Raw genomic sequence first — 26581 nt, 5'->3', positions numbered from 1 at the left:
CCGCCGCCTCCGACCGCCCCTCGGCGGCAGCGGCGGCAGCGGCGGGATGCACAGGCGCGTTCCCCGACACACGCACACCCTGACACACACACACCCGACACACACACACACGTACACCCCCTCACACACACACACCTGACACCCACACACCCTCACACACACACGCACACCCCCTCACACGCACACCCTGACAGACACACAGCGCCCCTCATGCACTGCCACACGCACACACACCCTGACACGCACACACCCGACACACACATACACCCTGACACACACCGTCCCCTCAGACACGCAGCACCTCACACACACACATCACCCTTCACACACACACAGCGCCCCTCACACACCTCAGGCACACACCAACCCCTCGCACACACACTGCCCCTCACAGACAGAAACACCGTGGCACACTGCCCCTCAAACACACACCGCCCCTCACAGGCACACCCCAACACCCCTCACACACACAGCACCCCTCACACATGCACAGCGCCCCTTGCACGCCTCGGGCTCACACCAACCCCTCGCACACACACACGGCCCCTCACAAACAGAAACACCATGGCACACTGCCCCTCAAACACACACCGCCCCTCAGGCACACACTGACACACGCTGTCCCCTCACACACGCGGCGCCTTGCACACACGCACACCGCCCCTCACAGGCACACGCTGACACACGCTGTCCCCTCACACACGGCGCCTTGCACACACGCACACCGCCCCTCACAGGCACACGCTGACACACGCTGTCCCCTCACACACGCGGCGCCTTGCACACACGCACACCGCCCCTCACAGGCACACGCTGACACACACTGTCCCCTCACACACGCGGCGCCTTGCACACACGCACAGCGCCCCTCGCACGCCTCACAGGCGTGCACCCACCCCCGCCCACACGCACAGATACACGCACACACAGGGCCCCTCACACACACGCTGACACACACCGTCCCTCTCACACACACCCCCACACACATCCTGCGCCCCTCACAGACAGACGCGCCCTGGCACACAGCGCCCCTCGCACGCACAGCGCCCCTTGCACCCCTCATGTACACACACACACGCACACATGCGCGCACACACACACGCACACACACACACAGGCTCCCCTCCCCCCACACACACTGTCCCTCACAGCAGGGTCGGCCCTGGCCACCAGGCCCGGCCCCGCGCAGGGCGCCAGCACAGCCCAAAGGCCTGGCCCGGCCCGAGTCCCGCCATGTCCCGCCATGTCCCGCAGTATCCCGCTGTGCCCCACCACGTCCCGCCGTGCTGTGCCGGTGCCTGGCCGCAGTCGCGCGGCGCCCGTCCCCCCGAGCGGCGCCCGGCTCCAACTGCCCCGCGACCTGAGGGCCTCACGTCTCCTCCCCGTCCCCGGGCGCCGTGACCCAGCAGTGTCCAAGCCCACGCGAGAACCCGGAAAACCCCACCAACCGCTTGCGCGCAGACCCAGCCCGGGGAAATGGCGCGGTCCCGTTCCCCTGGCAGAGGAGTTTCGGCATGGCGCCCGCCTCCTCCTCCTCCCCTGCCCTCGCCCAGCGCCTGGCTAACGTCTCCTTCCCGCGCCCCTGGGCCAAGAGCCGCGTTCATCTGCGCCGCAGGGGAGGCGCTGCAGCGGGAGCAGCCCCGGGCGCGCGGCGCTTCTCCGTGGGCGGCCGTGGTGGGTGCGTCTCACCCTGCTCCCTCCACGCCCCCGCGCCGCCCCCGGGGCGCAGGGTCCTGGCCTTGGCTTGCCTTCCCTTCCTAAGCGCCGTGATTGCCACCACAAGCCTCTCGTTCCCGCTGACGCCCGAAATCGAGACCCGATGCTTCGGAGGAGTTTGCGATCGGCCTTATAATTGCGTCAAAAACATGCCCTGCCATCTTTAACGATCAAAATTGTTACCACACTACCCTACGCTTCACGGCAGCGTTATTAAAAGCTGAATAACACGTACGAATATTCTGAGCCCGCTGCACTTAGCGAGCGCTTTTCGCGGGGAGGCACTTAACCAGCCGCGTGGAAGCGCAGCCGGCGCGCAGGGACCACTTTACCTGTCGCGGAGATGCATCCGCCCGCAGGGTGAATTGCAGGAGCTGCCTTAATGGGGCACGCCGATGTCCCGCAGCCCGCGAAGGGAGCACGCAGCGGCGCGCTCTCGTCGCAGCTGGAAGTGCCCAAGCCTGCCAACGCTCACGCTAAGAAAACACGAGTTAAATTTGTCCAGAGCTGCAGGACAAACTTTTCCTTTCCTTTTCCTGCAAAACTGTATTTGCATTAATTCAGTATTTTATCCCTGTAAGCATTTAGAAGCCCTCCTTGTGCTCTGAAGTACTCGCTAGCGCTGCTAGTGCCAAGTAAAGGATTCAGAGCAGATCAGTGTTTCAGCACTCCAGCCTGCATTTTCTGTAGGTCCGAGAACACAAAATGATGTTCGTATTGCTCAGATTCGGTCAACCCACGCATAAGAGTTCGTCTGCTTTTAAATCCAAAGGTCGTGACGTGCTGCAGTGCTGCAGGTGTGTTGCTGTGCCATGTATACATGTACATATGTGCTGAGTGGGCACCGTTGGCCTTGCCAATGGTTTTCATTTGCCCCAGTTCTGCTGGGATGAACGGAATTTACTGCCCGGGAGCGGCGGTGACCCACTGAGAGGGTCCTTTAGCGCCCACCAGATTGCAGGCAGAAAATAGTTTTAATATAAAAGAGACAGAAGATAGTTTTAACCATTAAGCAAAAGCCCCAGGTAGTTGTATAGTGTCAGTTTGGGTTTCTCTAGCAGTATTTAATTAGTTTGATTTTGTGTATATTTTACATATCTGACATACGTTCATTGATATAGCTTTATTCAGCAGTATTTTAATGGTACATCATAAATAAATGTGGGTGACTAAAAAGCAGTGTAGTTTTTGAAAAGCAAACCTCTGTATAAAAGGGATATATCCCATTTGGAGCAGTCATTCCTCTGGAGCAACCTGATCTAGGTTGAAGGATAAAGGACCAGATTTCCATTTGCCCCAAATGCCCGTGTGTCACTCTGGCAGTGTGCAGTGGTACCAATGTAAATCAGAATCAGGCCCAGTGTGAATTTACAAGCGATTTTCTGTCTCGCAACAGCTGTCTGGTACCAGTAATCTCAAGAACAGAAACAAATATGCAGTGGGGTAGATTTTTTATTTCCCATTTCTTTAACTAGATTTTTTTCCTTCATTTCTCTAACACAGAGTGAAGCAGGACAGTAGCTGAGCCCTAAAAACAGAGCAGGGAGCAATTATTCTTAGAAACAAGTCCTGCAGAAAATGCTTTTTATCTCGCTGGAAAAAATGCATATTCCTTCATCACGCAGAAAAGGAAATTTTGCATATTTTAATTAGATCAGTTGGAAGGTTGGGAAAAAGAGAACCTGCTTTGCTGTCAAGCTCCTTATTGAAGAAAAGTTCTCAAAGTTCAGGAACCTGGAGAGAGCTCTAAATCTCCAAGGCTAAAAATAATTCATTCCTTAAGAAAATACCATGGATTTTTTTTCTTTTTTTTATCACCGCCTTAGATGACTTCAGGTCATCAGAATATGGAAATTAAACAGGGAAACTGGAAATCTTTTTAACTTTCTAGACTTCAAAATGTTTTTGCTGTTAGCTGCACACGGGGTAGTCCCCATGGGGCTGCCATTTTGCTCATGTTTGCAAGAAGCGATGCAGCTTGATGAGATACATGTTGACAAGATGTTCAGAGCTACAGCTGGTGATACAGACCTGCACGGGAGATTTCTGTGCCTCCTTTTCAGTAGTTAGTTTTAATTTTTCTCTAGATTGCCTTTATCATTATTATTTTGGTTTTGATCTGTTTTGCTCCAGTGAATGCATACACACCAAGCAAAAATTCCAGGCCAGATACTTTGCTGGTGCACAGTTATTACAGCTGGGCTGATTTTTGTGGAACGGTACCAATTTACATCCGGCCCCAGTGCTTACCACCTGCTGTTCCCACCGAACTGCCTGGAAAGTTAAGTTTAAGTCCTACTGGCATAATACCCCTTCCATCCTGCAGCGGGTGCATTATCCCAGCTCAGTTCCATTGCTCCTCTGAATTCACTTGCTTAAACTCATGGTCATTTTTTTCCTGTCGCTGGTACATAACACACGTTCTTTGTTTCCTGCCTGTGCACAGACACCACCCTTCTGCCTGGCTGCTAACGTGGGGACACTGCCCTTCTGGCAAGTTAACACCGAGCTGTCCGGCGCCTGAAATGACCAAAATTGCCCATAAGAAACACTACGTCAAATTAAGCCATTCTCTACTTGAACTTTCCTCCAGCGTGTGATATGCAACTTGGACTCCATGAGGCCCACACTTGCACATCGTGACGTGAGTGAGGATACCTGCAAAAGCAGGAGCAGACAGCTGACTGCAAACAGTGGCCGTGGAGCAGCTGAACAGATTGCTCTCATTAGCTGCATGCCGTTTGCTCCGTGTGCATGCGCCTCTTGCCCTCTGTAAATGCAGGGTAATGTGTTTGCTTATGCGGCCTCACACTTGTCCCGCACGCGGCCAGCGCATGCAGTGCTGCCAAGCTTGACGTGGCGATGAACATCCTGGGAGGAAGCCGGTGGGCACAGCCCGGCGAACCTTGGTGATCGCAGCAGTCAGAGGCACTAGAGTGTGTGCTACTATTTGCAGGCACTTGTATGAGACTGGAGGAGATTAATTTACAGCATCCACAAATCACCTCTGATATTAGCGTTTAGGGTGAATGCCTTTGAATCTTTGCCTTTCAGCTCTCTTCCTCCAGTCTGGATACCTGTCATCATCCCTGCTCTTTTTTTCTCAGTATGCCATTCTTAATTTTTTAAAAAGAAAGTTTTAAAAATAAAGAATGACTCCTGTGCTAGTCACGGTTTACATTGGATTAAGTAACTCTAACTATCTTGGATTCCATCACTGCCTTACATTATTATTGTTACATTTTGTTCTTGGCTCGCAAACTTCCTTTTCCCAGTCACCCTGAGTGCCCCTGTATTTCAAGAAAACCACTGAATCTCTAGATAGAATTGGAAACTTATTGGCCAAGTCATTCTTTCCATCCCATGCCAGCTGGGCAAGAGAGAGTGCTGTCAAGTGCTTGAGCGAGAGGGCAGTGGGAAGGGTTTGCCCTACCTCTTACGGCCGCGGCACGCGTTTCCCCGGCAGTGTATTTCCCTTCCACGGCCTCAGCATGAGCCTCAGGAGGGGCCTTGGAGACGAGAAAGGAGCAAGAATTTGAGTCCAAACTGCTGAGCTGCAAAGTTGAAAGGTGATCACTTCTGTACTGTCTGGTTTATGTCCAGCGCTTTATAAATAGAGGGACCATTTGCAAAATCCACAGTTGGAGCCGGTTCAGACTCTCAGCTCTCTCAAATTAGAGATATTTTGCAGGGGCTCAGCTCTGGGTGGTGGCTGCCAGGTGATGCAGATTTAAGAGTTCAGACAGCTCTCTTCTTCCCAGACAATCTCTCACAATACTGTTAACCACATAGCTGTATACTCTGCCTCTCCCTATATAAATCGGTCTCCAGGGAGCCTGCTAGCAAATTGATGCAGCATATCCTTGTGTGTATTTAATTAGGAACTGCATGTCGTGTCTGATCCTGGATATCAAATCCAATGTTCCACCCTTGTCAGGGCTCTGTTCTAGCCGAGTTAGAGAAAAATGCAGGAAACCACATTGTGGATGCGATGGTTGGACACGAGGCACCTTCCAGTCACGGCTAGCAATTGGCCTCTGTGCCAAAGCATGAGGGATTTATATCCCTTATAAAAATATAAAGTCCCCCTATCTGATACATTTGCAAACAAAATCTCACTTTACAGATAAATCTCACTAGATGCCATGCTCGAAGATATCTCCATACGTTTGTCTATCTTAAAGGTTGTGTCCTGCAGTTTTGGCCATTGTGCTCTTCTGCTCTGTGAACATCACAGAATCAGGAAAAAATGTGTAATTACAGAATGTGCAACATGTAGTTCAAGAGTATGTATCCCTCTTCGCATGTCTTGGTCTGTGTACCTCCTCCCCAAAAGGAATGGTCCCCATCTTTTCTGTTTAGTTCAGGACACTGTTTGATCATCTCAGCAAACCTTGTGTCTTTCTTACTTAGGCAGGATATGCTTGGTCAGCTTCCACCAGCAGGACTGATGCTCTGCCCCTGGACTTGGTCACCTACAGCCAGACTGATTTCAGTTACATGCAGGCTGAGCCTAACCAACATCTTGCTTTCAATGGTGTTTCTCAAGATTTACATTTGTGAAAGCAAATTGGTTCTGCTACAAATATCCAATTTCTCTCCTCTGTTTATTGGAGATAGGGTTCTGCGTGAGGGTCTAATTTTGCTTTGCTCTTAAAACTGGCGGTACTGGGGACATTACAAGAGGATAGAAAGTATATAGTAGGACTGAGTTTACCAAATAAGCAAAACCCTGATTTTGCACAGTTCAGACCACAAATTATTCTTTGGGAATAGGAGCTTCTCACTTTCCTATTGCAGACTCTTATGGAAAGGGTCTGTTAAGTCAACCTTCTGTACCTTAAATAGAGTTATTAATGAGCTTAGAGATGGAGCCACAACAAAGGTGTAATAAATTGATTATCACTTATGACAGTTTTATCACGAACCTGCCAATGTCATGAGATTTAGTATGGTATTTGAGGACAAAAGGAACTGCTTGTTTTTTTATCAGCTTCTATCTGCAATTTCAAGCAGTGACATCAAAATAGATTCTTTAGCAGGAGCCTTTAAAATAAATCTCTTTGCTTGTGCAAAGCCTGTCCTACCTTCCCCTTAATATTTCTAACCATTATCTTTTACTGCCTTCCTTTCTTTTTATGACCCATTTTTATTTACAGTACAGCCTTTAATTTAGTAGTGCTGACACAGTTACATTAGCAGTAATAGCTTAATTACCATATATTCAGGCATAGGGTGGTTAGGGATAGTAGCTGTGAACATGACAGATTCATCTGCATTATTGTCATTAGCATGCTGCATGGTTGAGTTTTTGTTTGTGAAGCAACTGTTTAATGGGGCTATATTACTTCCATAAGAACCCAAGTCTGGATAAGAACAGCTAGCTGCTACTAGCAGCGTACTGGTCTGAAACTTCTGCAAATTGCACTATGATCAGGCTGACAGATGGTATGCAATGCCTTTTTCCAACTCAGCAGAAACTGGGAAAATATAATAGGGAGACTACAGAGATTAGAGTCTTTATCAATGGGACTTGAAATCTAGTGCACCATATGCTTAGTATAAAAAGAAACATTCGTCTGAAAAAATTAAAGCAGAGCACAGACTGAATTTATCTGTTATTCTTTGTAGACCTTGTGGATAAGTTGTAATCTGTAATTGCAAGCATAAATGGAATTGCAGTCAGTAATAAGTTAGTGCTCTGACACCTTCTTCCTCGTTCGCTAGTAGCGTGGCCTTCCTGACTGCTCTCAAAACCAGGCTGGCTCTCCACGAAGGTGATTTCCTCAGCAGGGAAAGGGCTGGCGCCAGCTGGCGGGCCAGGTCCTTCTCTCGGCGCAGGCTGGGGAGTACAGGCCTGATCCAGCGCCGGCAGGGGCAATGGGATTTCAGTGAGCAGCCGTCCGACCTTGCAGGCAGTTGGTGGAGACGCCTCTGGCCAATGTCCAAAGACGTATCTTCAAACATTCATAATCAGTGCTGGTGTTTCTGCAAGGTTTATTATAGCTGCTTTTTATTAAATGCTCCTTTGTGGCAACAGAGAATGTGTCAAAAAGCCTCGGAGAACTTTGCATATTTGCACACTACGTGAAATCTAGGTTTACAAATTCTTCTGCTAAATATATTCCTTTCAGGTGGTAAGCAGAGATATTCATGATTCCTGATAAAATGATGATCACTAATTCAATTGCATGTGAAATGCTGCATCATTGTGAACTGCACAGCTTTCATCCCTATGCACAAGCTTGTTCAGAGACAGAAACTTGCAGATCTTGATTCACTGAGATTCTTAGGTGTGCGCCTGATTTTCAGACCATAAAAGTCCCACCATAGCTATCTCACATGCTGAAAATCAGGTATTTGCTGAAGAATATTCCTGAGCTTGGCTCAGAATTAACATCTGAGGTAACTGTGAAGCCAAAACGTTGCTGTGATTACCCTTTGCAGACATGAACTTTATTTAGCTATGAGATAAGAATGATGACTAATGACACAGAAAGCAATATAGCCCAGTAGCAATTCCGCACTCATTGAGGTAAGAGGGAGATTTGCCACTGAGTGTAACAGGACTATCATCAGGCCCTGTTTATGAATTTGCAAGACACCAAACTAGTAATTTGGAAATGACAGCTTGTCATCATTTTCTCCCACTTCCTCCTGCCCTACCTGTTAACTAGTTCTTTGAGGTAGGACACTAGGTTGAACAAGAGCTCCTTGCAGCGTGAGAAAACACAGATTTGTTTTGAATAGGTAGAGAGGCCATTCAACTCATCAGTTGTCATTCTCTCCTGACACTTCAGAACAAGATAAGAGAAAATCAGAGATGTTTTCAGTTCTCTTATTCATCCAGATGAGGCACCTATGTCTATTAAAAACAAAATTCATACCTGGTTTAGCCTTAGGAAAGCTTCACCACAGAGAATAAATATAAAAAACACTTATAATACTGCTTTCACAAAGAAACGTTCTGGGGAAGATGGTCTTGGTCAAAATTGTACTCATCCTGCATTAAGAAGCACCCGAATGGAAAGGTCTGTCCACATGATTCTCTTGCAAGGTCAGATTTGCACCAAAAATCCTGAAAGCCTGGGATATCCTGACCTTTGTTTCTGCTAGCATGTCTGCAAGGTTTGGATCTGCTTTTGTGCTCACAGGCACCTGGAATAAAGGTCACCTGAACTCTGACATTGTCTGTTCTGACTTAGGTCTATCGCTGCTTAGCTGCTAGGTTCCTTTTATGAACGTAATTTATTAATCTGTAATGCTCAGAAAATATCCAGTGAAAAACTTGTGGTAATGTATTGGCTCGTACGGTAGCTTAGAACAACAGCGGGTAATCACTGCTGCAGTCCTCCTTTTTCACACAGCGTGTGGACAGAGCATTCAGTTTAGTTTTGTTCATTACCGAGGGGTCCCTTTGTAGTTTTTGTATTATGTTGATAAATGTCAGTACTAAGATGGTATGTGCTTTATTGTCAGTGTTAAACTCAGACTTTATCTGATGATTTAATATCTGTGTATAATTTCTTGCCACTATGTAAAGGAATATGAAAAGACTTTGCAACACCGCTGTTCTCTATAAATGAAAGCTCTTCTGCTTTGTGATTCAACTTCGCCTTTTGTCCGACGCAGCTAAGAGGATGGCTCCCGTTGCATAAGCCATTCACTAAGTGAATCATTTCACCGTAATTCTTCTTCAAAGGCTGACTCCCTTGGTACTATGATCACAAAACCTAGATATTGACAATAATGAACCTTTTGTGCATTTAATGCCAAACAAGAGAGAAGAGGAATTCCCTCCTGCTGCGTGAGACTGCGGTTTTCTTCCTCCTCAAGCACCTTACATAGATGCAATTTCTGACCTCTCCCCACCACCACCATCAATGTCAAAAAGGCAAAGTGAGACTGGGGGAAAAAGATTTATGTTAAGCAATGACATATTTAACACAAAACTGAACAGAGCACTGTAAGAGAGTGTTATGGCAAAAAGTTTAATTTTGTCTCTCGGAATAGATCTAGTCCATGTCCCTCTGAACTCTGTGTGTTTAATTTTCAAGCACATAGAAATACTTGGACTTGAAACTCTCCATGCAAAATACTGACAGTAGGCTGCCTGTATGTTGGCCTGCTTTCTCTAAGGTTTCCAGCTGTCAAAGTTATCGGTTTTACTACTTAAGGCACCTCCAAGATGCCAGTGCTTTAAGCACCACGTAGTCTAATCCTGCTCACCTTTGGTGTCCACAGCATGATACTAAAGTCCTCAGTGCCTTGCCTGCACTAGACGCTTAGCAATTTAACTCAAACTCCTTCTTGTGCTCTTTGTCACTAACCCTATAGAGTCTGGGGTACCACAGTTTCCTGCCATTTTAGATACTCATTTTATTTATGCTCAGTGCATAATATAAAAATATATGATACAATAATACAACATTATATCATATAATAATACTTAATAGTATCATATAATAATATATAATACAATGATATAATAAAATAATATTTTTTCCTCTTTCCTTTTGAACCATGTAATCTTTCAGCATCCATAGCAACCTGTGGCAGGAGATCCACAGCTGATTTACATGTTCTGTGAAAAAACTTCTTCTTTTGAACGGATCACTACTTGCTATCTACCATTCTTGGACTCTTGGTTGCCTCCCCAGCTGGAAATCCCACGGCAATGGTTGTTCAGGAATTTAGGACAGTGTCAGCAGGACACACTCAGCAGTATCACAAAAATGTAGCAGCAGTTTCAGTGGGTAAGAATTGGTTGCTGTGTTCCCAAGCAGCAAAAAACAGTATATTACTCAGAGGTATGTTTATGCTCTAAATACACTTTTTTCACATTAATTCATCTTTATTTATCATAGCAGATACAGAACTCAGGGCTCAGATTCATTCAACAATAAAAAAGAAAAAAATTTCTACTAGATTATAAAGATTTGTCATGTTGTCACTATGTTTATTTTCTCCATCTATTTTTCTCCCTTCTTTCTGTGCATTGCTTTATGGTCTGCAGGGCCCTCAGGGAAGGAAAAGAGAGTGCTGTTTTGAAAAACGCAAGTTTTTTTTTATTAAAGGATACAAAATTAATTTACTTCACAGAGCCTAGAAGTATATTATGACAACTGAACTCCACTGGGCAAACAGAGCCCACGTGGCCAAATTGATCATGGTGCTCACTAGACCCTGATCTGTTGCTCTTCAGACTACAAAATCACTTTTGCAATTAGAGAACGTGAATTTGGAAAAACACGTATAACCACAAGTTCTTGTTTTTTCACTAACTTGGACGCTGTTAGAGCAAGTGTATAAACTCCAGAGCTACACCATTGCGCTGGTGTTACCTGCATCCAAGCTAATGGTATTACAAGGTTATATTGGGTATCTGATGCTCTCAAAGTAGGATGCTACCCGTCCTTTGGACAGATATCATTGCCACGCGAACAGACCGAACGGAAGAGAATTCGTCTCTGGGTATTTGTACGTCAGGGAATGGAGGGCAGAAATCCGTGAGGGTGCACGGCCACGAGAAGGTATGTCTATGCAGTGCCGTCCTCTATGGATGCAACGCAGCTGGTCCCAGCTGGGCCATCAGCGCGATGCAGGGTAGTCCTGCTGCATGCTACATCTCCTTTTTGCTCAATGTTTCTGAGTGTGACAAGGAAGAGCCTGCAATTATTCATATAGGCAGAAATGTCACTATGGAAACAAGGAGATCATTTAGTATAGTTTGGCCAGTATTGACACAGCCACTCTAATAACCCAGGAGAAAGCGAGACCCGGCGTGTCGCCAGGAGACCTCCCTGAGCAACAAACTATGCTGAGCAGACCGCAGGGCAACAAGGTTGGGGAGAAGAACAGGATGAAAATGGCACGGTGCTTTCAACAGCCTGTGGCATCTGTGCCATGAAAAATAAGTCCTTAAAGCCTCTAAAATATATATTGGGGCTAACAGGCATTGTCAACTCTTGCTGTTTCTCACAGAGCCTTCCCATATCTAAAGGCCCTGAGGATGCCGGAGAGAGGAGGGGACTCGTGACCTTTGCAGAGCGAAGTCTAGCCAGCAGGTCCTAGGCTAATGCCAGCTGGCATCATGTCCTACCGGGCCCAGCCTTTCAAGGGGCTCGGGTGTGCATTGCTCAGACAATGCGTGTTTAATAATAACAAGTTTGTACGCACACAGTAACTAAGGGCTGTTTTCTGCACTCCTGGGCTCAGCGTAGAGGATGTCCCTCGGTACCGGTAAACACACAGCACGTTCTCCCGTAAATCCAGCGGACATGCAGCCCAGGAACCCCAGCTCGTGCTGACAGTGCAAGTAGGTTCATCAACCGAACTCGAAACGTTATTGTAAAAAACCAGCTGGGCAGGGAGGGGTGGAAACGCTGCTGCTGGTGAGCCGTGGGCAGAGCAACCCTCTGATTTCCCTTCCCTCTCGTGCTGATTTCCTCCCGTCTGCCTCAACCCCTGCCGATGGAGGACCGTTTTCTGCTGTGGTCAGGGCGTAAATCAGAATTAGCACACAGTGCGTATACGAATAGGGAGCAACCTAAGCCACATGGGTAGAAAGCAAAGCGCTGGCAGGCTCAGGCTGCTCTCCGCCGTAAAAGAAACAGCAAATGGTCATCAGTGGTTAAAGCACAAGGCTGAATAGCAGATATCTTGAGTTTGGTCACATCGTTATCACTGGTTTGTCCTCTRATCCTAGCTCCTTCATCTAATCTCTAGCTACTTTATTCATCCTTCCTGAATCTTGTTTGCTGCTCTGCGGAGCAAATATGATATTTACTCACCACAAACTGCTGGTTTGTATTTTCAGGTGCTCTGAAATGAAGAGTGAAATTTCAGCGCAAACACATGCAATGCGTGTCCGGCTCTTCTGCTTGCTTCTTGTAGGTACCAGGCTTGTCCAGAACCTGTAAATAGCAATGTATAGGTATTAACTGGTGAAATAGCTGTTTTTCTTCTTAATTTTATGACTCATTTTGGATATGTGTGCTGTGCATATATATGTGTGTGTGTGTGTGTGTGTGTGTGTGTATATATATATGTATATGTGTGGATGCACACATATATTATGTTCAAAAATATACAAAACTAAAATTATCTGGAAGACACTGAGCACAACTGCCCCGGGGATGTGCATGGTGTCTCTGCCCACATGCCACGTCTCTGTGCTGCCACCACATTCCTGTACTTACCCAGCAGCTGTTTTCTGGTACGTGCAGGTTTAGCCAGGGACCCGTCTCCCAGGAGAGCTGTGCCTTGGTTTTGGGCCTTTAGAAGAGCGAGAAATTCTCTGTTTCCTCTCTTGTTTTGGCCACTTCTACTGCACCTGGTTTCCTTACCAGGATTTACAAGGCCCTTGCCAGTACAAGCAGGGAGCGGTGGCCTAAGGTTAGCATCATTTTGGTAAGGTGTGATTTCCCCGTGCCAATAAATTAGTTTCCAAAGATCATTAACTGATCCATTCGAATGCTCAGGTTTGCTTTTTCTTCAGGCCATCATTCCTCCTACGTACTGTTTTCCTTTATGCAACCATGTTTATTACTGTGGGCAACTTAAAAAAAATTAATGCAAAAAGCCTAATGCACTTCATCTTTTATAGGACAGTGTCTCGGAGCTGGCCCACTGCCTCCGTGGACAAAGTGCTCTGGGCCTTGGCTGCTTAGAAGTAGCGGAAACGACTCTTTCTGCAAATCCCTGCCTCCCTTAGCCTGCGATTTCTATTAGCAGATGCATTTAGTTCTGCACATGAAACAGCATGAGGAAAGATCATCGTTTTCTTCCCACCAAGGAAAGTTCGTATTGTGACTTTGTTTTAGATTCCAGCACTTCATACTCTTTTAAAGGCTCTGCTGTCACTCTGATACTATTAGAAATAGGCAGGAAAGCGGAAAAGTGAGCTGGGACAACACAGAGCTGTGAACAACACGAGGGAATCTGCCAGGCTCCTCCATGTTAGGAAACGCCAGCATTTTGTTTCAGGCTGCTCTAGTAAATAGAATTTATAATATGTTCCCCCAGAGCCAAAGATGAAATACGCTCCTGTATATAATATAATTTCTGTGGGAGGCAGTTGCCTGCATCGTTAGTTATGTGGAATATGTTTTCATTTTCTTGCGCTGTGCTCTGCTTTCAAGTCTTAAGTGTCAGAGAGATTCCCTGTGGAGAACATTGAAATTAAAGACTGAATCAAGAATGAATTAATTCTACTCATTAATTTCAATGCTCGCATTACCTGGTCTTTGGTAACAATGTGAAAAGCAGCTTGCTATTCTGCCATCGCGATGGCTCTGATCCTTGCAACCAGGGCGGATTTCAACACCTGATTTCGATGGTCCCTTCCCTCGCTGATGGCTGGAGGGGCCCGACGATGCGGTTGCTGAAGCTGCGGCATGTTTGCCACCTACCTGGGGGAAATACTCTGCATAACAAATTGACGTGCTGTTCAGTCACCTATTTGCTTCTGAGCCACACGAACGTTCAACCAGCTTATTCGCCTTGTCATCCCATCACTCTCGTCAAAAGTCTTTGTTAAAMACCTTAATTTGAAGCCTCAAGCACCGGAAAATGCTGGCAGACATCTGCTCTGTTTCTCCTCTTGGGGAATCTCTTAGCGTCCCACCTGCACCATTCCTGTGGCCGAGGAGCCAGCAGGAAAGCGTCCTGCAGCCATGGGCCTGGGCAACCCCTTGTCATCGCATCTGCTGGGAAGCACTTCGTAAAATGGAATAAGAAAGTAAGAACAGTCCCAAAATGCATGTATCACTGTTACTCGCCACTAAACCTGCCTAGTCTTAATTTCACATGCAAAACCCAAGAGGAATTTATGCTGTACATGTGCTCAGCTTATCAACTCATTAATTCTTAATAGGCTCGTGCAGATCAGTCAAAAGGTGTCGGTGAAATGGTGAAGAATGAAAAAAAGACGTAACTCGAATGCTACCAGCAAAAGAGTGTGGTCTCTTACCCACACATCAAGTTCTCACATTTTCCAATTTCCTCTTCTTTCAAAGTGGCACACAGAAGTCCCAGAGCCCTCAAGAGAACATTATGCCCATTGACCTCAAAGCACACTGGAAAATAATCCATAATGGATACACATTATTAAAAAATCTCAAAGTTCAGGCTGAACAAATGTCTCACCTCTGGATGCAGCTGTGTCAAGTCAAAAAAAAAAAGCAAACACAGAAAGCCCAGTTCTTTAATAAGAGCACACTTAAGATTAATGACATCTATATGTCTTTTAGCTTTTAAAGAAAAGTTTCACCCCCTTGAAATTAACTTCTCTTTTGACATATAACTTGATTGTTCATCACATTTTTTGATACTTCACTAGCTTTTACAATTCAAGTCATTCCTCCTGTTTCTCTTTTCCAAGAGCCTCTTAATAGCAAAGTTCAGTTTAAAAAAAAGTTCATCTTCCTTCATATGCATTTCCCACGTGTAAAACCCACAACGAGTTTTAGAGCTGCCACGTGATGCAAAAGCCCTCAATGGCTTTATATAAACTCTACAATATATTGCTGTCATCACGTATTCAATATCAGGTGCTATTAAAGGACATAAAATATGTCAACTTAACCCCAGGAGGTAATGGGAAAGAAGCGCCTCGGCTGCCGAGCTGGGAGTTTCAGTGGGAGAGTGACAAGCAGTGGGCGGCCGCCGCCGGCACGCTCTCCACGGGCACGCTCGCTGCTGGGGAAGGGGAGGCTTCTGGCAAAACTCGCATGGCACCAGCTCCTTATATAGAAATTCCAGATTTAGATCCTCTCTTTTTGGTGCTTTCTATCGAGGAAAAAGGCAGGGCGCTCCTTCTTGTTTAGCAAACATTTCTGCTGGTGCTCGGAACGGGGAGAAGAGAAGGAGGGAAAGGAAATCCCTAAGGATACAGGAGTCATCAGTCCTCATTCACCCCTAAGCAACCCTGGGCAGAAAGGAATCAGCACCATGTTAGTGCACGTCATGGGCTCTGGGAATAAGATGGGGAAAAAAGGCATTTTGACAAAGTCTGACCAGTGGTTTTTGCTAAGATCTGGAAAACTACTTCCCGTGTAGTGGGCTTGTAGCAGAAAGCATCACGGAAAGTTCCACATTCAGGTCCCATCTCCTACGTACTGGTGCTCTCCGAAGTTCACCAGCTCTGAGATATTTTCAAGCCACTGAGCTTGTCAGTATAGAGGGTGCTGATATTATATGCACTTCCTAAGTGTAGGAGGTTTTATCTGCAACTGCATGTCAGACCCACTGCATGATAAAAAAAAATTCTCAGTGGTTTTATATGTCTGTATATACACAGACGTATATCTCCATTCATTCTGTAGTTGTTGATCATCCTTATGATCTAGAGACTACGAGACTAGAACAAAATGTGTCTCTAGCCCAGAATTAGATAAAGAGCAAAAAACACTGACAGGTTTTGTCACCCCGGCCTGTCCACCGAAGCAGTGTTTGTGCCTCTGCAGGAATCTTCTACTACAGCTGAGCTCTCTTTTATAAAACACATTTAATGCAAGCTACAGCTGAGAATACTCTGTCACATTAAAGGCATCAGGGCAGTGGACTGTGGACGTGTAAAGTGAAGGAAAAGTTGTTTTACTGGTATAAAGAAAGGAGGATTTATTCTGATTTCATTCATGTTAAATTGTGGATACTGGCAATGAAGGTGAAGTGGAAATGACACAAGCAAGATCAGAAACTTCCCCTAACTCAAAGCTTCTCACCTTTTTGGGTGGACAGCTCTCTAACCGCAGCCGGAAGGTGTCATAATTTGGTTACAAGAACCCCAAAAGCCCAAGTGATAGAAGCGGCTGTCAGCGGGACAGGGACATGCCTTGCTTTGAGAGAGCCACAGGGGACGTGTCCTCTTGAGGCGAAAGGCTGTCAGAAGGAGGGGAGCGAGACATTTTTAGCTGCAAATTTCAGTGCAAGATTCAATAGCCCGCAAGTTATGACACACCTGCTGGAAAACACTGCCTTTATATAATGTAATTAAATCATTTCCAGGACGGAAAGAGGCAGAGCAGGAAAAGGAAAAGCTCTTCGACGGTAAAAAAAAGAAAGAATTTGCTCAGATCTGGGTTCCTTTCACAACACCTCCTTCTGCTTTCATCAGCAGGAGGAAACGATGTTTTTGGATGAGAAGCAACTCGCCAAGTGCAGCAGATGTGGAGGAGGCAGCTCCTGGAGCATCCTCCCTTCATGAGGCTTGTGGTGTCCAGAAACGGGGCTCAGGACATGGGAGCTGCATGGTTATCTCTCTAGCACCAGCCCTCCCTCTCATGCACTGTTTGCAGCAATAAAAAAGTGGTTCTGGAGGAGATAAATGATGTTACTAGCTGTTTCTTACCTCCCTCTGCCTGGAGAGGAGTAACTTCTGTGGCCGGGCATTGGGAAGTCTCCCTCTAAAGAGCTCGGGAGCCTCTGGAGGTCTCTGAGGTGTCTACGGTAGAAATCACCCAAATCTAACATCACAGCTGTATGTCTCTCTCTATGTATATTTATATATATATGCATATACATACATATATGCCTGTTTGTTAGTATGTGGCGAGTAGGTGCTCTTGCAGAGCTGTGTCTTTGCGGTGTTCTGATGTCCTCAACAGTGTGCAGAGAGCAAGAACAGAAACGGGGAAGGAAGCAGCGTTTTCGCTCCAAGCAAAGAGCTCCTGCCATATATTTAACTGGGAAAAGGCAGAACAATATTGAGGGAATAATAACACAGAAAAGTAACAGCCCATTTTTCAAATTAATTAAACATGTGGCAGCCCAGCTTCTTGGTAGACAGCCTTTGAAAAGCACAGAGCTATCACCCTCGCTTAAAAGCTGAATATAAAACACGCTTTTTTTTTATTCTACCAGCCCACCTGCCCCATGTCCAGCTGCGGTCTTGAGACTCTCTGGCTCAGTAAATGAATATTACCATGAAATACCTGGGCCCGATGATGAATATGGGCTTGAGAGAGCTTCCAATGCCTTCTGGCAACAGATATTTTTAATGGGGTCACTAACCAGAAAAGCCTGCAATTATATATCATAGATTCTGAATGTACCATTTGTTGGAATCGTCCCATTTATGGGAAAATTAATAGCACTCTGAAAACACTTTTAATGGCTTTTTTCCATATGTACAACTTAAGGAAAGCAATGGATATCATCCTCATTTGGCAAGAATGACATGTTCTTACTGAAAAGCAAAGTTTTGTTAAAAGAATAATTTCTATACCAAATCTGAAACTAGCTTTGATGAATATCCTGACTCCTGTGCTTGTAAAAACAGTGTTGTAAATGACACAGAAAATGGAAACATTCTTTAATGCAGATTTTCCAATGGAAAAAAATTTTTTGCAAGTTTGTCTTCAAAATAACAAGCTTTCCATGCCAAAAAAAATTAACTAATTTGCAGCCAGTTATCCTACTAAAATGTCTTAGTCAGAAATGCTCTGCTGAGTTAAGGGCTATTTTCTTTCATCATTTCTCCCAGAAAGCGAGATGTCGCAACAAATTCTGTTGAATAAGGCATTGATAAGAGACGGAGATTAACATCAAAAACCAGATAGCCTCTAAAAACAGCTGTCGTGAAATGTCATGATTATCAAGTCCCATCTTTCATTTTCGTCCAAAACTAGATGTAATTGTTATGGCCCTCAGTCTGTCGAACGGTGGAGGGGCCTCGCTCCAGGTCTAATGAGCTATAAAACCACGTCTGAAATCTGTCGGTGGCTACAGGCAGAGCGTTGCCCGGGCTGGATTTCAGCGCCGTGTAATTCTGAAACCGAATTTCACTTCCAGGCAGGGAGAAGGGCATATTGCTGCGGAGGGTTTCTTCCCGGGCTCCAGGGGTTGGGAAGCAGGAGCCGGAGCCCGGAGGGGTGGATTGGGGAGCTAGACACGGGTCTGCTTGTCGTGGGTGCATCAGAAATACGATTTATCACATGGGTCTATAATTGACTACATAAATAACAACACYGGGCCTGAAAATAAAAGCAGCTTAGCTGAAATTTATATCCCGCCTAGAGCCCGTAAGCAGGAATTCATCGTTCGCAGCGACTCCTGGTTTATAGGTGGCAGAGTACAAAACTGAGGCTTGCCAGAAAACTCTGTAAACTCTCTCAAACATTTCTAAATCAGCTTGTCTGCAGCAGATTTCTCCCGTGCTCCCAGCAAACGCCGCATGTGGTGCGAACATGTTATCGGCACGTGCCAGCGGAGCCTACGTATGGCGCCAGCAAGTCCCGGGGCTCCGGCATGCCGGGAAACGCAGCCGCCCCCAGCCCAGGGCGCGGGAAATCGCACGATCCCTTGGCCGAGCCGCAGCAGCTCCCGTCCGGACAGACAGAGCAGGCACAGCCAGACGGCCGGGGGGTATCGGCTCTGCTAAACTGCCTCCGCTCGCTTCTCTCTGGGGCCACCCCAGGTCGCTGGGTTTCTCTTTCCCGGTGGGAGGGAGCAGGGAACCGGAAGGGAAAGTTGCTCCATTGTTTGCATGATACTTTATTAAAACAGAAACTCATGAATATTGGCCACAACCTTATTAAAAATACTAAAGACTGAAAGGCATGGAGATGAGGCTGCCCGTTACGCGACAAGGCAGTCCCTCCRAGGAGGTGCAGCTGCTGTTGGAGCCATTGGGAAGGAAGCTCCCCTCGCTCTGCCCGGGCTGCCTTCGCCCTGCGGATGCTTTAGGTCTATGGAGTTGCCTGTTCAGGACTCCTGGACATTCAGAGCGCTGAAGCAAAGAAAGAGGATGTAAGTGCATTGTGCCATCTAAAGAATATCGCACTTCTTTGCATCTCTTTTTTCGGCGCTGCAGGTGGTAGGCTCTTCGTTCAGCCTTTGGTCCCCACGGTTCGTAAGCTCCTTGGAGCTACACTGGAACAAAAATTGAGCGCTGGGCTCCCAAAAGACATTTTAAGAGTAAATGTTCACAAATACGTTCCTGGCAGGCAGTGGAGTTTACCTATACCAGAACAGCTTTTAAATTAGCAATGCTGGGTTTTAGCATTTATTTGGGGCGAAAGCAATGCTTGGACGCATAAGCGGAGTATCACAAACRTGGTGCAGAGCGCACGTGTCCGCCGTGGCCGGAAGCACCACCGCTACGTGCAGCAGCCTCTTCTGCCGTTCCCCAGGGCTAGGAGATTTACTAAGGTATGCGTTCAGTAGAGCCAATATTTAGTTTGTGAAGGAGAAGGCTTAGAGGCAACTTGGTTATCAGTCACAAGGGCCTACACAGCGTGCTGGAGGACTCAGCAACAACCGGATGTGGTTTCCCCAGGCGTGGCTGTGAACTGAAGGCAGATGCATTCAAAGAGGAGAAAATACTCAGCAGTGAAGGTGACTAATCTAGGGACAACATAGCATGGTACTTGGGAGTCTCTGTGTCGCCTGAATTTAAAAAAAGGACTATTACAAGTATTTTTAGACAACACCACTTTTTCAGAACATCTTCTAGCCACTCTGAATAAACCTGGAGTGAAGCTGAATATTTGAGGCTCCTTTCCTGAAGAACTGGGGACTTCTGTGATCTTTTTGCAGCTATGATAGCTACAGAAACGACGGCAGAGAGAGCAAAGGGCACCTTCTGAGCACGAGGGCATCACCTACAAGACCTAGACAGGACCTTCACTTCCCCACTACTGCAATGAGCAGTCTACTGCTGTAACAATATGTGCTTACATACAGTTTTGCATTCAAAAGGAGCTTTTGCAAGGAGGAAATAGTTGCTATCCACTTGCAGTAGAAAACTGAGGTCAGTCGTCCAAGGCTGCACAGCAAGTCCTTGGCAGAGACTGCACCAGATGATGGACTTGGGCTGCCAGTTCCATAGTCTGACTACAGGTCACCTCAGCCAAATTATTGGTGATTCAGTAATTTTTTCAATTTTCCTCTGAATCCTCAGAGATTGAGAACTGAGACTAAGGGCAGTTTGACTCTCCAGACCAATAGTCTGATCAGATACTTCAGTTTCGAAATTCTCGGGTAGATTGGAAAGTCATTTTCATTGTCGTATTTAGATTCATTAGTATCCTGTCAAATAAATTACCTCTGATCTCGCTGATGACACTTGGGTGGAAGCCAGCCCCAAACACACCACGCCGCTGCTGACAGCCGGCTGTGTTCTTCCCAGCCATTTGTCTGCCAGAGAAAAAAATTCATTACAAATTTTGTCACTGTCATTTGCTCCAGATTGGACAAACTATGATAGAAACTTTAATGTTTCATGAAAACAGAACCACTGACTACAAGTAGCATTTGCTGGCACTTGCTGCCYGCGCTTGTTATAACCCTTTCTGACGTTTCCCAAAGGGCAAGGAGTGGCCAACGAAGGGTTGTCCGCTGGCAAGTAATCCCAAAAGTTTCTTCCCCGTGTTTAAGTCTTCAGCGTGTGGTTGTTCCTCACAGCCCCAGCCTTGGAGGCAGGGGGACAAAACACTTGTCAGAAATGATGAACATGGATCTCTCCCAGCTTTTAATTTATTTGCGACCAGTGACTGACTTGTCGTTATAACCGACTCACATTTTAAATAGCTTTTTGGCATACTTCCACCACCTAATACAATACAGATAATTCTCTTGCAATGTACCAAAGATAATATAATTATTATGGAGTTTCCATAGACATGTTTTATATTATCTACTTAAAATAATCCTATTTCCTTGCCATAATCTAATCTGGCTGTGACTTGGTTTGCCCTAAATGAGATATATGGTTCAAGAGAACTCAGAAATAATAAACAAGCAGAGGATAAATGCTGTACCCTGGTGCTTCAATGTAGGCACTATGGATTCAGAGGAGCAGGTTTAGTGCGAAGCTTGGCTTGATGTAGTTTTTTGCAAATAGCGAGCAGTGCAGTATTTAAAGACATCACTGATCTCCAAATGGAGATGCTCCAAGATGTGCATCCCGTCCGRGCGACAGCAGGAGGTGGGAAGAGTCACTCCTGCTCTGGAGCTCCCTGGGACCTGTCTGCGGTGTCTCCTGGAGCTCAGCTGACGTGGYGGTAGATGTGTCTCCACCAGCACCAAGATTCAGGAAGGGCCCAAGGTGAAGTAACACGTTAGCAACTGTTGGTGTTGAAACAAGACTTGTCAATACAGTTAGGTTAAATAAGGATTAGTGGTGCTTAAGCTCTGTGCTGCACTTGTTTTCTCTGGAAGACACGTCTTTGCCATATCGTATAGCTCGGAAAACTCGGTGACCCCGTGAAACATCCTGTACTGTGCATGGGGAGCTTCTGGCGATGTGAAAATCTCCCCCATCTGCTCCAGAAAAGGGGTTTGGAGCTTGTTTTTTTTTTTCTCTTTCTCATCCTCTAATGATCTGTCCACTGCAGGATGAATTTACCGTCAACCAAAAGCCGAGATGGATTTTCAGTATCCATCAAAGCCTCCCCGTATGACATTCGTCCTCTGCAACTGCAAACATTCATCACTCTTCCTCCTCCTGTCTCCAAAACCTCTCATCATGGACGGGCAGGAAGCCTGGAAATTCAGACAATTTACAGGGAAAGAAAGAAAAAGAATATCTTATTGCCATACCAGCCCRTGGTTTCCTCCAGCTGTGGTAGCACCCAGCGGGGGCCCTGTGGGGATGCAGCCCTGCACTCGTTTCTCCGGTCCTGAGCCCCGCACCCCACTAATGTGCTTTGCTTGTCGACATGTATTTTTAACAGGCAAACACTCAGCCTGCGAAGCCCAGGCATCCTTTCGGGTTTATGGCCGCAGCTGAAAAACCTGACGGCAACAGGAGGCCTCTTAGGTACAACGCGAATGGCGTTTCCGCCCCGTTTTAAGGTCAGATTAGTCAATACAAATGGAGGGCCCGATCCTGCCCTCAGCGTCAGAGATGCCACATCTGCTCGAGGATCCAAGCGCCTTGTTCAGCAAAGCACTAAGGCAAGTACTTTATGGGCACGGCTCTTACCTCGTAAATTCGGTGGGATTTATGACTGTGCTCATGGATAAGTACAGCCCCAAAGTGGCTTAAGCGCGGCGATGGCGAGGGCCGGCGCTCTCCCACGGTGACGGCYGCTGCCCAGCCGGCTCGTTAGGCAGATCCGGTGCCTTTGGAGAGGGCTGCGCCGGTGCCCCGGGAGCGGGGCCAGCGCCCGCGGGCTGGGGAGGCACGACCGCCCCGGGGTTTCCGCACTTATATCTGTTTCACGGAGGTAAAATAATATGCACTGTAACAATCATCAGCTCCGTTTTAAGCCCCTGAATTCATAATATTCTCATTCATACATTTTTTTTGATCATTAAAATTACTCTGTTACCACTGAACTGCAGCCGCTAATTTGTATGGAAGAAGATGCAGAAAATTAAAATCCAGCACTTTCCAAAGCATGGAGAGCAGGCCCATGTTGCGCCAGACACCGTAAAACAGCAACAAAAACCTAATCACATGTAATGACATGCAATGCCGCTAATCCTTATTTAACCCGCTAACTAACTGCGTTGCCGAACCCTATTTCAGCGCTAAGAGGAGGTGCAGAAGCGCCCGGCCGCGAGGGCAGCGCGCGCAGCCCGCAGCTTTTGGCGGCTAGCTCTCCCGGCCGTGGCGGCAGCTGCCGGCTGGCGGCCGCGCGCGCGCGAGCCGATGACCCGTCGCTCCCTCGCTTCGCCGCAGTCGCTCCGGCTGCTTCGGGCGCACGAGGACGCGGAGAGCCTCCGATTCGGCGTCCGAGTCGCGCAGCACACGCTAAAGAGCTCRCAAAGCTAAGCCAGGCTCAGATACACAGCTTTAATTTTTAAAATGCCAGTGATCCCCAGCAAAGATCATTCAGAAGAGTTTACCTACTTAAATTCTGAATAGTCTAGTAAAAATGCTTTTAAAACACTGGAATATATGAAAATGAGGCCCTGCTTTAAAGCAGATAAAACGGCTTCAGCAAAGTAATTGTGCACACACATAAAACGTTCATCCAGGGCACAGTTCACTGGTTTTATATTATATATTTCAAATTCTGTCCCATGAATGAATGCTGAATAAAATATGGGAGGTTACATGAAGAAATGAAGTGCAGTAGCATAAAAAACCCTCCCAAACCCTAAATAAAATCTGCAGTCTATCCTGCTTTGTCCCCAAAACGCAAGTTCTTGCTTCCCCCATTAATTACAGCGACTGGTACATAGGACTTTGGGGATTCGATTTCATTATTTCATCGAGGACAGATCATAAAAACCGGCTGCACAAGGCTGCTGCACCTAGCCCGCGAAACGCAAGCCGGGAGAATGGAGTGCACCACCACCCCCGCCCTAGTCCAGCCGATTGAATCCATTTCGTTAGAAAGAGAGTAATTATTAACTTCGTCTCAGCCTGTAAATAACCTGCACAGGCTCCTCGCACGGCCCTAGCGCAGAGGCCGGTATCCCAATGCAGGGTGCATTTACAGCACCTTGTATACGTATATGTGTGTGTGTGTGTGTGTATGTGTGTGTGTGTGTATATACACACACACACACACACACACACACACACATATATATGTATACACACACACACATACATATATACACACACACATATACCTAAACATACACATACAGATATCCATATGCATGCATATGTGCGTATGTATATGTGTATGTATACATCCTCAAGAATTGTCTTATTCTCTCCCYGGAAAGGCTTGGTCCCACCAAGGAGTCTCCACATTTCTCTCTGAAGGAGGGATTTTCATTTGTGGCATTTTTAATGAATTGTCCAAATATTCCCCGCYTGGTCTTTGCGGGCAGCCCCGAAACACCCCAAAAACGGCCTCTCATGGCRTCACCTCATTTAGAAAATGAGCTTCCGACCCCTTGGCACCCGCAGACGTTGGGAAAACGCTGGCTGAGCAGCTCGGAGGGTCAGACCTGGTGGCATTTGAACATATTAAGGCTAATATTAATACTAAGGCTAATTTTTAGCCTTCTTGCTCCCTGCTTCCCACCTGGAAAGGGGGCTCGACGGCAGCAGCGAGGCGGCGGGGGGAGCGCTCGGCTCTTTCCTGGCCCCTCAGTCCACGTCTTCGTAATCTCCCAGTTTTTCAGCTGTCTCTGGTTCTAGGCTGCATCTTCCTTCACGCCAATCGGCATGCCACAAATTGGCTTCTGGAGGAAATCAGTGMGGGACCATCTCCATCAGCCACCGCTGGGGCTGCCAGAGGTCTCGCCCCGTCCGCAACCCGTCGGGGCCGCCGTGCCTCCACCAGCACCCTCCGTGGCACGCGGAAGCCACGGACGCCGTTCCCTCCGGCTGCRAAAGCTGGGGATGAGCTTCCTTGCTCAGGCCACGGGGCGAGGGAAGCAGAGAGGCCACYGAATGGCCTCCACTCCTCCACGACCTCTTCGCGGTCGCCGTTGAGAAGGTGGTTGTGGGCCACCAGACCTCGAGCGCGCATCCCGGTGCCGGCGGCAGCGGCCAAGCGCGGGAGCCCCCGAAGCCTCCCGGCCCCAGGCGGCGTTTGCGACCCACGGGCTGCGCAGTTTGAATCGCAAACAGAACCTTGCACAGAAATCCGGGGGGAAACCCTCATTTTACGTCGAAAAGTGGAGGCTTGGGGAAATGTGACCAAACCTGCTCTATTTTAGGGCCTCCTGATAAGCCGCTTCCACTTAACTCACCGAGCTGGCCGCCAGCTCCTGGAGTTTCCATTCCAGTTTCATCCTGCTAATAATATTCCCAAATATTTATAGACTCCCATGAGTCACTGCAAAACCCCTTGTTTCTCTTCCCATGCTCTGTGCTGGTGGCGTCGGATTAAACGGCCAAAAGTGAACGAGGACTCGAATCTTGGCAGCAGAGGCTCCGCGACGGCCCCGGGATCGCACACGAAAACCAGAGGCCAAAGCCTGGTAGGACCCCCCCTCAGCGGGGGGGAGGAAACGCAGCAAGCAGAAGCGAGAAAGGAAGCGAAGCGAGGAAGGCAGCMAGGATCTCGGCAAGCAGACGTCTCCGCCAGCGCGGGAGAGGCAGGCCGCGAGACACGCGCCTCGCGTCGGAGCCGCGCTGGCCGTCGGGAAGCGCCGGCAGAGCCCCCAGCTTGAGCGCTCCGGCGCTGGAAGTCAGTGACGTGGCCGCTTCGTGCACGCTGAGCGCCAGACAAACCGCCTCTGAATAATTTAAGCCACATTTTCTAGCGGCATTGAGCAGGCGTGAGCGCTTCTTATCTCTCATTGCTTTGCATTATGCATGTAAGGGACTCTAAATTACAACTATTCATACTCTAATTTCTTCAAAAATAACTGCCCATGGGGCAAGGGGGGTTGAATTTAATTTCTCTTCAAAGATAAATATTCTATATATTGGTACCGATCTCCAGCAGAGAACCCGACACTGCTAAACCAAGAAGCATTTTTCACCCTTCCGCAAGTATGACTCAAACATGTATTGACTGCAGAAATAATTTTCAACCTGCAAATAAAGAGCTGGAAAGACACAGCATTTACAGTGACAGATGTCCTGGGCTTTAATATTAATGGCATTCCCAAGTCTGTTCCCAGGAGGCAGCACTAACAGTTGTTGACTTAATAATTTTTTAATGAACAATAAGTTACGAAGTGTTATGTCATTTATTTTGAGGTATCATTTATTCTGTGTCAGAAGAAAAAGGACAAGACTATTTTGCTGGGTTTTCTTCCTTTTATTTAACGCATCAGGCCTGCAGTGAGCCTGAATATGTTGGTCAGATGACTTATTGGCTTCCTAACAGGCCRTCACTATTGAGAAGGTATTTTGGGGAGATATCTGCTTATCTGTTCCCTTACATATTGCTTACGTATACTTGCATGCGTCCTTATAAGCTGCTCACATCCTTGCCGCAGGCTCGGGGGAGCCGGGACGTCCCCCACAGGGCCTTGTCCCAGCTCTCGGCCCCGG

This window comes from Apteryx rowi, unplaced genomic scaffold (genome assembly GCF_003343035.1).
Source record: "Apteryx rowi isolate R43461 unplaced genomic scaffold, aptRow1 scaffold_69, whole genome shotgun sequence".
NCBI classification, from domain to species: Eukaryota; Metazoa; Chordata; class Aves; order Apterygiformes; family Apterygidae; genus Apteryx; species Apteryx rowi.
The sequence above is the reverse complement of the archived record's forward strand: the minus strand, read 5'-3'. Positions refer to the sequence as shown.